Below are 9,693 nucleotides of genomic sequence, written 5' to 3'. Positions count from 1 at the left end.
ATCCATGAGCAAGTAATTGCCATGCACAACGAGAAGCCAAAGTACATAGGAGGAGCGGAAATTCTGACAAGAATAGCTTATGAAGCTATTGGAGCTAGAGATCAGTGGCCAAAGGTTCCCTCCCAGAATGAGTGGCTTAGAGAAGCCGACGAGGAGGAAGAACAGCCCGAAGTATCCAAGAGGGCATCCAGAAGAGCACGCCGGAAACTAGAAGTAGTTTCAGAACCTGCAGAGGATGTGGACGAGCCGCTTAAGAAGAAAGTAAAGAAGAAGGTTTCTCCCAAGCAAACCAAAAGTCAGAAAGCGGCAAGGATGGAAAGACTAATGGAGCAGTTTAGAGCGGAAAGAGCTCTAAAGGGTGACTTTGAAGAAAAGTGGGTGCCAGACCCCACTAAAGTCGGAACTAGCTCAGCCAGGCCACATATTGATCAATACGATCAATATATTAAAGCTTATGAGGAGTCAGAGGCTATTCTGGAGCAACAACCTGTCGAGCCATACACTGAAGAGGAGGTACAACAATTAAAAGCTGAGCTGAAAAAAGACGACAAGGGGAAAAGGAAAGTAGACGAGTCTACTAAGCCTCAAGAGAAAGATGGGCAAGCCGACAAAGGGAAAGCCAAGGAAGCTGAGGACAGATATCCCTCTATGACTGATGTACCAAGCCCTAAGAAGACGGAAAAAATTGTGGAGGAGACCACAGTAGAGGTGGACACAGATGATTTGGAAAAGCCAGAGGCCGAGACCAAAGAAAAGAAGATAGATCCAGTTCAGCAAAAGAGAAATGATTATGAGGATTGGTAGAGATAGGATACACTGAAGAAGAGGCCCTTGAGGCAGTTTATGGGATCGCCCTACAAAAACAAGATGAACGGAGGAAAAAACAAAGAGTAAAAAAGAAAGTGAAGAGAAACTGGATGAACCGAAAGTACTAGAAGAGCCAAAGCCAGTGGAGGTGGTGGCGGAAAGAGCTTTAGAGTTGACAGATGATGATGAAAAAGACATGCACATGGTGCATGAACTGCTCAGCAAGATAAAAGAAAGGTCCAAGGCAAAGGAAGTAGAGATTGAGACAGCCAAACAAAGGGAAGCGGAGTTGTAGAGAAAATTAGAGAATGCTATGACTGAATCTGAAAGTCATAAAGCATCACTCTATGACACGGAAAACGAGAGAGACGGCTTGATACTCCAGCTAGCCGAGGCTTCAAGAGAAGTAACAAGTGCACAGGAAGCAAGGGAGCGGATAGAGGATGAGTTGGAGGCGGCCAAAGATGAGCTCATTGAGCTAAGGGAGAGAGTCGAGCTCCAAGAAAGAACAATCACTAGACTCAGGACTACCCCTAGAGCTAGCAGAGCAGGAACCGAACAAGAGGGAGCTATCATACCAGCTTTGGAAGACCAGGTCCAAAGCTTACAAAGAGGCTGAGATTAGAGCACGTGCAAAGGTTGCACATTGCGGAGGGATCATTGGCCGCAGAGGAGAGGCTCACATTAGAAAATCAAACACTACGGACAGAGAATGAGGCCCTCCGCAAACAGCTCCAAGATCTACAAGAGCAACAAAGAAGAGAGACAGAGACACCACAAGAAGAATCAGGTGGAGCAGCCATAGAGCTACCAGAAACTGGAGAGGCAACCACAATTGAAGATCCAACCCCAGCTCAAGAGGTGGCCTCGACTTCAAGAATCTCTGAAGAAGAAGAACAAAGGCTCCATGACCAAATAGAAAAGTCAGCAGAGGAGAGTGCCAAGGCGGAAATGGAATGGGAGAGGAGACTCCTAATCTCCATTAGACTTCAGGGACTAGACACAAAAGTGCTCCATGAACAGTGGATGCAACCCAGCCTGCCTTTCCCTTTGATGAAATTTGAAGTGCTAAAGACGAAAAAGAGAATAGAGGAGGAGCAGCATGTCGCTCTTTACGAAGGCGACATCACAAAGGATGAACAATCAAAGAAGATAGTAGATTCACAACCTAGATGGAGGAAAGGTTGGCTGAACAAATACCCAGCCTACCTCATCTACTTGGTGGAGGCACCAAAGGAGATTCGGGAGGATGCAACCTTCTGCTCGGTGCCAAGAGTCAGAAACTGGAAAGAGCATGGCAGGATTGCAGAAAAGAAGCCAAATTGGCTTAATTATCCCAGGATGCCAGGACCAAAGGTAGGAGAGAGAATAGGTAAAGCCTACATGGTGAAAACCCTAATGGGCACCATCAAGCTCTTTACTGGCTCTCTTGACCTTTCATGTCAGATGCTCAAGAAAATCTGCAGGACTCTCTTAGCTTGCATTGAAGTGTTCGCGCCAGATAAAGCCACGACCTCGAGTCTACTATCGACGGCCAACACAATGACTGATATGATGTACGATCTTTCATTGCAGCCTTCTCCAAAAGTGTTACACCTCCTATACAAAAGGATTATGTTTTTGCCTAGCTTCCACATGCAAACATTCGAAGAAGCTTTCTACACCGGCTTTTTCACCCACGAAAGCAAAATATTCGGCCCAACCTTGACCATCAGCAACCTACGATACGAATCACATTTGCAGATGCTCAAGACGACAGGACTTTATTGACCAAGCATAAAATTCATGTCAGGGATGACATGAACTCGGAGGGGGGGAGTGTTGAGCCAGCAGAGGATCACACCCACATTTTTGCTCACACTCATCATTTTGTAACCATTGATTGTAATAAATGTCTTTCCGACATTAATTTTGATTTGAGCCATTCATTAAGTAATGGGACTCAATTGAGTTTCCAGCTTGTAATCCCGAAGTAATTTCACTTGTTGATGTAATTAGTTAGAGATGTTCTCACCTCCAAGGCTGAGGTATATAAGCCAAAGTTTTTGTAACCTAAGGCAGATAATTAATCAAAGTGAGTTTTTTGAGCGCCGTGACTGTGTCTGAGAGAGAGAGAGAGAGAGAGTGAGAGTCTTATCTACTTGCTACGCGAGCTACGGAGCCGCCATTGGAGAAGCGAAACCGCCATTGTGTTAGCAATGGCGAGAGCTACGCACAGATACCAAGAGTGCGCGCTATCGGCTTCTATGTGTGGTAAGTTCCTAGAGCTTCGGTGTGAGTTTTCTTCCAGCTCGTGTGTCGGAATGGAGCGTGCAGCATATCTATAGAACCACAATGAGTAGAGCTACACATTAGTACCATCGGGGTCAAGTTTCGATCACCTGTATTTTTCGGCCTGTCTTCATACGCGTTTACCGCACGGAGTGGTTATAGGTTGATTTTGCAGTTCAAGTCTTTAGGGTGTTGTTCTTACCTAGTGTATAGACTTCCCCCTGAGTTTGAGATCAATTCAATGATTCTAGATCCTGTTTCGTATAGCATTCGTTCGCAGTACGGATTTCAGTCACTTGCGTATTTTAGAACTTAGATTTGATTTCCTTAGTAGTGATTGTCATTAGAAGGTCGAGTAGGTGATTTGACACCCACCTAGTTGTTTCCATGCGCCTGCGGGTCAAGCTCCGTCCTCGTCTGACAAATTTTGTTGTTGCTTGAGTTCTCGCTATTTAGCTTCTGCTAGCGGCGTAACCGCCTTAATAGGGACCTTGAGGGTCACACTTGAAGAAAAAAGAAGCAGAATACAAGTACAACACAAGTAACCCTAGTAACCAAAATTTTTTAGCATCAACAAACCAGCATTTTTAGCATGAACCAACCAACATTTCCATCATCATCAAACCACTATTTTCAGCCTTCAGCCCCAATGATTAGCCCATTAGCATTTTCCAACTTCAGCACCATTGTCTCAGCCCTTATCGTTGGAATTAGCTAGCATTTTTCAGCCATTAACCTCAGCATTTTGTCTTTCACCGTCGTTAGCATTTTCAGCATTTAGCTGTAGCCTCACAATATCAACTACCTGCAGCACAAGTACCCTTCATTGTCGTTGAAGTACCAAGCATCTTCTGTATCAAGTATTGTTAGTACCCAATTCCCATCAGCATGAAGTACTCAACATCAACATTCATCATTTAGCCATTGTATCAGCATTTGTGCAAGTAATAAAAAGCAAATACTTGGTGTGACAACAAAGCAAGGGGACCCTTGAGGGTTGTTGGGACCCGACATGCAGTGTCGTCTCTCTTTTCTCCCCCCCCCCCCCCCCTCTCTCTCTCTCTCTCTCTCTCTCTCTCTCTCTCTCTCTCTCCCCCCCCCCCCCCCCCTTTCATTGTTCCAGTTCAGTTTCTCTTTTTAAGTGAAGTAAAGCAACCTTGTGTTTGTGAGAGTACTAGATCCGAGCTAAATCCTTAAAGCCATCCGCTGCACCTGCCAAAGACCTTCACGTTGCATTCAGCTGAGCAGTCCAAAGCTTCCTTTCCACATCCATGTTGGGAGTATCCTGCAATCGACGCATTCCAAGAGATGAAATTTTTAACAGAAAGCTCATGAAGAACTATGTATGCTAAGCACACCACATTTGACATACATAACGACCAAAGAATTGCCAAACATAGCATGTTTCTTTAACATCCCTTGATCTCATCATGAAATCTGCCACGCATGTGAGGGTCTTGCATATGTGCCTTCAAGGTGCAAGCATACGTGCATCCCAATTGCATCTGTCAAAAGACATTCTCTCCGCATTTGGTACATATTTTACATAGTGCATCGCAATTGCATTTGTCAAAAGACATTCTCTCCGCATTTGGTACATATTTTACATACATGCATCGCAATTGAATTTGTCAAAAGACATTCTCTATGCATTTGGTTAAAGCAACCTAGTGCTTCCTTCCCACAATCATGATGGCCATATTTTACAATTTACAAGTTCCAAGAGACAATATTTTGAACATAAATCTTGTCAAGTAGTTTATGTGAAAAGCATTGCCAGTGTAGCACATTTTTCAAGTAGCTGATTGCATCACAAATTTTGTCACCCATGTGAGGGTCTTGCATAAGGTCACATGCCTTCAAGGTGCAAAGACAAAAGGTCTTTCCTTCACAGTTGCTTAAAACCACCCAGAACTTCCTTTATCGTCGTTTCTACCAACTTATCCATCGGGAACTCCTTTTGTAGAATTGTGCAAACATATGGCTCATCTTCCTTTCTATTAGTTGGAATCTCCAATGATTCTATTTTGAAGCACACAGACCAGGAAAAAAGCAGTATCCAATATTTGAGGTCAACCCCACGACGTCAGATTTTACAAGCGGCATTTTGCCTTGAGCCATCCGAGCACGAGTAGTTGCTCATCAAAAGCATCCATTTACATATTGAAAAAAAAACATTTTGTTGCCTCGTACTTCACCACCAAAACCTCATGCTCCCTCCTGTGTGTGCTTGGTGCCTCTAGTCCTACTCTGGCACTCGATGCAAAGCTAGGCAACAACCTTGTTTATTTGTATGATGTGTCCCTGGTTACTATGTGCGCTATCCGACACTAGTTCCCTTTCCTTTTTGAACAGAAGGGGAATCTTGTAACATTCCGATATATAGTTTTTAATATTTGATATTGAGAATCTTTAGATTCCTCTACATCCTTGGCTTATGAACACTTTCTAAAAGCAGAAGGCAAGAACATGATTTGAACTCTCGCAAGCGCCCCCAAATCTCAGGTTGTTTGCACTAACAATCTTGCATGCAAGACGTTCATGCCCGCACAGAGCACCTCACTCTTTTAAAAAAAACAAGTAAATTCCCCTAGCTCTCAACCACTACCGCCCAGGCTTGTTCTTCCACCCTGGCCCTTATGCGCGTTCATCCTATTTGCATCCAATGCCTGCTCTTTTGTGATGCACATCTTGTTCTTTTGCATAGCCACTGCGTATGTCCGTTGCTTGATCTTTTGTGATTCCCATCTCATCGCTCTCCAGGTGCCTTTGCGACTTGATGCTGCTACTTAATCAAAGCAAGTATCTTTGTAGATTCTCCGTAATGAAGTCCTTTTGCAATGTCATCGTGAAAACATCCTAGTTATGCTCATCTTGATTTGATTAGGCAAAATATTTGTAGATTCCGCTCCAATCCTCAGCCAACCCTAGTGTGGGCACTAGCCCAAAACTCTTGAGCAGGATTTGAACTTGGAGAGACAAATTCAGAACTCTAGTCATGCTATAGTAACCACCTCACCCAACGCGTTTCGGTGCTTTGGAAATGCCCACGTATAATGTTAAAAAAAGAAATCCCTCCCATCTCCCCAAAACGCTCATACCTTTTGCAGCAATTATCTCCTCTATGCACGGCCCTTAATCGTTGCCTGAAACCTTACGTCTCTTCCTCATCTTCTCTCCACCTCCCTAGACGTCTCTACCTTTGCTCGCATCAAGTGAGATTCTCTTTTCTTCAAAAGAAAAATTACAGCTAGCATCCCTTACTAGTAGCTTCGTTGTTTTATTACACACACGAATCTTCCCAAATTTGTTAGGGAAGATTTGTTGGTTGCCTACCATTGGTGCACATAGAGCAACAAAATCAGTCCACACCTTCAGAATCAAACCCAAAAATAGTCTCACTGAAAGTACTTACGCTAACCACCTCAGTGAGGAGCTTTGAATGCTATAATGAATTTAAGCAGCATTGTGTCTTCTGCACTTGTTCCACTAGTCTTTATTCTTTATTGAAGAAAGTAAAAAATCTTGACCCTAAAGATTCAATTTATGTCACTTTACTCAATACAACAAACAAATAAATACATTTTTAAGCCACACTCCCATCACTCGCTCTTACCTGCTGTCGTCGCATTGATTGTTACTATTTGACCATCAAAATTCAAATTACGTGTAAAAGTGTCTTGTTTGAGTAAGTAATAAGTTGAAAGTATAGACAAAGTATAGATGAATTTAATAACATTGAACTCCATTACTTAATCATAGGGTAACACTCACGTAAATAGTCTTTACATAGTTACGCAAGAGAAAAAAATATTATTAAAGCAAGTCCAAATACCTACCTTCAAGGGAGAAGGACACAATTTAGAGTGTGATGCCAAAGCATGGCTAGATGCTATGGAAGACTATATCCTAGCTACGAGAACTGCTCAAGAGAATCAAGCAATATTAGGTATTTTTTGCCTATAGCGGAGATGTCAAACTTTAGTGGAAGGAACACTCCAGAGACAATCCCACCAATAACCCATCTTGGGAAAAGATTAAGCAGGAACTCAAAGAAAACCACCTTTCTCCTGCACACTAGGCCATTGAGATGAATGAGTTCTTTGGCTTACACCAATTAGGACTCTCACTCGAGGAGTATTACACAAAATTTGTGTCCTTAAGACGCTATGCTCCTCAAATGAATATGGAACAATAGATTGCTTGTTTTGTCAAGGCCTCAGCAAACCCTTGAGTACACGCCTTGAAGCCATGAGGCCTACTTCAATTCAAGATGCCCTTCTCAAGGCCAAGCCTCTTGCAACATAAGTAACTATAATAATCTTAATAGTTATAGGGGAAGAGCTAGGGGAAATTTCAACCAAGAAAATCAATGACATACAGTAGCACCTGCAACAACCTTGGACCAACCTTTCCCTGATGTTAGATGTTATGGATGCAACCAGATGGGGCATTATAAACATAGGTGTCCATAAGAAGTAAACCCTAGAACTATGGCCATGCCAAATCGCCAACCTCAAGTAAATCAAGAAAATATACAAAGAGGAGGTAGAAATGGAAAACGTGGCATGGGAAGAGGAAGAGGAGCCCAAGCGTATGCAGCAGTAGGAGAGCCTACCCTAATGAATGAGGAAGATGAAAGAGAAGCACTGTTTCCTGCAATTGACAATCCTAGAGCTCGTAAAAAATATGTGGTCATTCAAACTATTTTGTAAACTGACAAGGTGAAAAGTTTGAGTTATACATAGATTGTGGTAGTACCCATGTTTAAGAAAACTCCAGTTGAATCAAGATCCCATCAAAAAATTGGTAGTAGAGCTAGCAAATGGAAAAGAAGTCCTTTCTCAATATTCAGCTGGGAAAGTAGGATTTGAATTAAGAGAGATTCCCATCTCATCATATTTTTGCACCCTACCTATAGGAATTTATGATGATATCTTGAAAAAGGACTGCTTATCCAAAAATCAAGCTCGTATCCATTGTGTAGAGGGTAGTTTATCCTTTAAAAATGAATTAGAGGAGGAATTATTAGTACAAGGACGTAATGAGAAATTGAGAGCTTATTTAGTGAAGGCTAGCAGACTTATAAAGGGTTTATGTAAAGGGCAAAAAATCTATATGGTCAAACTAAACAAGGTTGAAGATTCAAAGCCCAACCAAATTCCAGAGTGCCTTAAGGAGTTTTGAAATGGATTTCCAGAGGATCTCTCAAATTTACCTCCCCCAAGGGATATAGATCATGAAAAAGAAACCTTTTTGGGAAGTGAATCTATTTCAAATAGGCCCTAGAAAATCCTACCTGAAGCCATAATACTCAAAGAACAGCTTCGTCAACTTATTGAGCAGGCGTTCACTTGACCAAGTATTTCTGCATGAGGAGCACCTGTTTTGTTCTAGACAAAGAAGGATGGATCCTTATGCCTCTACATAGATTATCAAGGTCTCAATTAGGTATCTGTGAAGAAAAAATTTCCTATCCCTCACGTTGACGAACTACTCAATAGATTACACGTGACTGAAATGTTTACAAAAATCTGGATCAAAGAAGTAGACATTTACAACACTGCATTCAACACTTGATACGGGCACTATGAGTTCATAGTCATGTCCTTTGGTCTTACCAATGCTCCAAAAACTTTTAATCGGCTCATCCAAGATATATTTTGGGAATACTTGGATGATTTTGTATTAGTATTCTTTGATGCTATACTAGTTTATTCTAAAGATGCAAAGGAGCATGAGGAACATGTATGCAAAGTATTGAGTCTCCTTTGACAACATTAGTTATGTACCAAGATGAGAAAATGTGTTTTATGTACCCCCAAAGTCAGTTATCTTGGATTTTTCATCTCTTCTAAAGGGATCTCAGTAGATCCTGCAAAGGTTAAGGACATAAAAGAATGGCCGCAACCCAAAACTATCAATGAAATTCGAGGCTTCCTAGGTATTACAAGATGGTGCATAATATTCATCAAGGATTATACACTCATTGCTACACTCTTGATTCAATTACTCAAGCTTACATGGGAGAGAGAGCAAGAAGATTGTTTCCAAAAATTTAAACAATACCTCACCTTTGCCCCCATACTCAAGCTACCTAATTTCACTCAATATTTTGAAGTAGTAACGGATGCAAATGTACTCGTTGTGGGAGGAGTCTTAACTCAAGAAGGCCGACAAGTAGACTTTACTTCCCAAAATTTAAGAATTCATGAGCTGAATCCAACTCACGACATGGAACTTTTGGCTGTTATTCATGTTCTCTATTCATGCTCTCAAGCTATGGAAACATTATCTTTTAAGACATCAGTTTCAGCTAATCACCGATCACCAAAGTCTAGAATGGATCTTCTCCCAACCGACACTCAACATGAGGCATACCAGGTAAGGAAAATGTGGTTGTTGGTACCCTCAACAGAAAAGCCTTCCTTGGGGCCATCTCCATGGCCGACAATCCAATATCTGATAAGGTGAGGGAATGTTCATAAAAGATAAAGCTTATCTTCAGATTTTACATATCCTCAGCCAAAAGGATGCAACGGTAAAGGAAAGAGCACTAGTTAAGGACCATTCTATAGAGGATGGCCTTCTTTACTACAAGCATCGGCTTTACAT

General features: G+C 41.9%; 1 pseudogene; it reads right to left on the bottom strand.

Moving 5' to 3' along the window:
- Positions 1-3,802: 3,802 nt before the first annotated feature.
- The window catches only part of LOC147436760 (uncharacterized), a 46,659-nt pseudogene continuing 40,768 nt past the window's right edge, over positions 3,803-9,693 (bottom strand).

Source organism: Adiantum capillus-veneris, chromosome 17 (assembly GCF_014529385.1).
Source record: "Adiantum capillus-veneris isolate H3 chromosome 17, ASM1452938v2, whole genome shotgun sequence".
Classification (NCBI taxonomy): domain Eukaryota; kingdom Viridiplantae; phylum Streptophyta; class Polypodiopsida; order Polypodiales; family Pteridaceae; genus Adiantum; species Adiantum capillus-veneris.
This window is presented reverse-complemented; position numbering and strand designations above follow the sequence as displayed.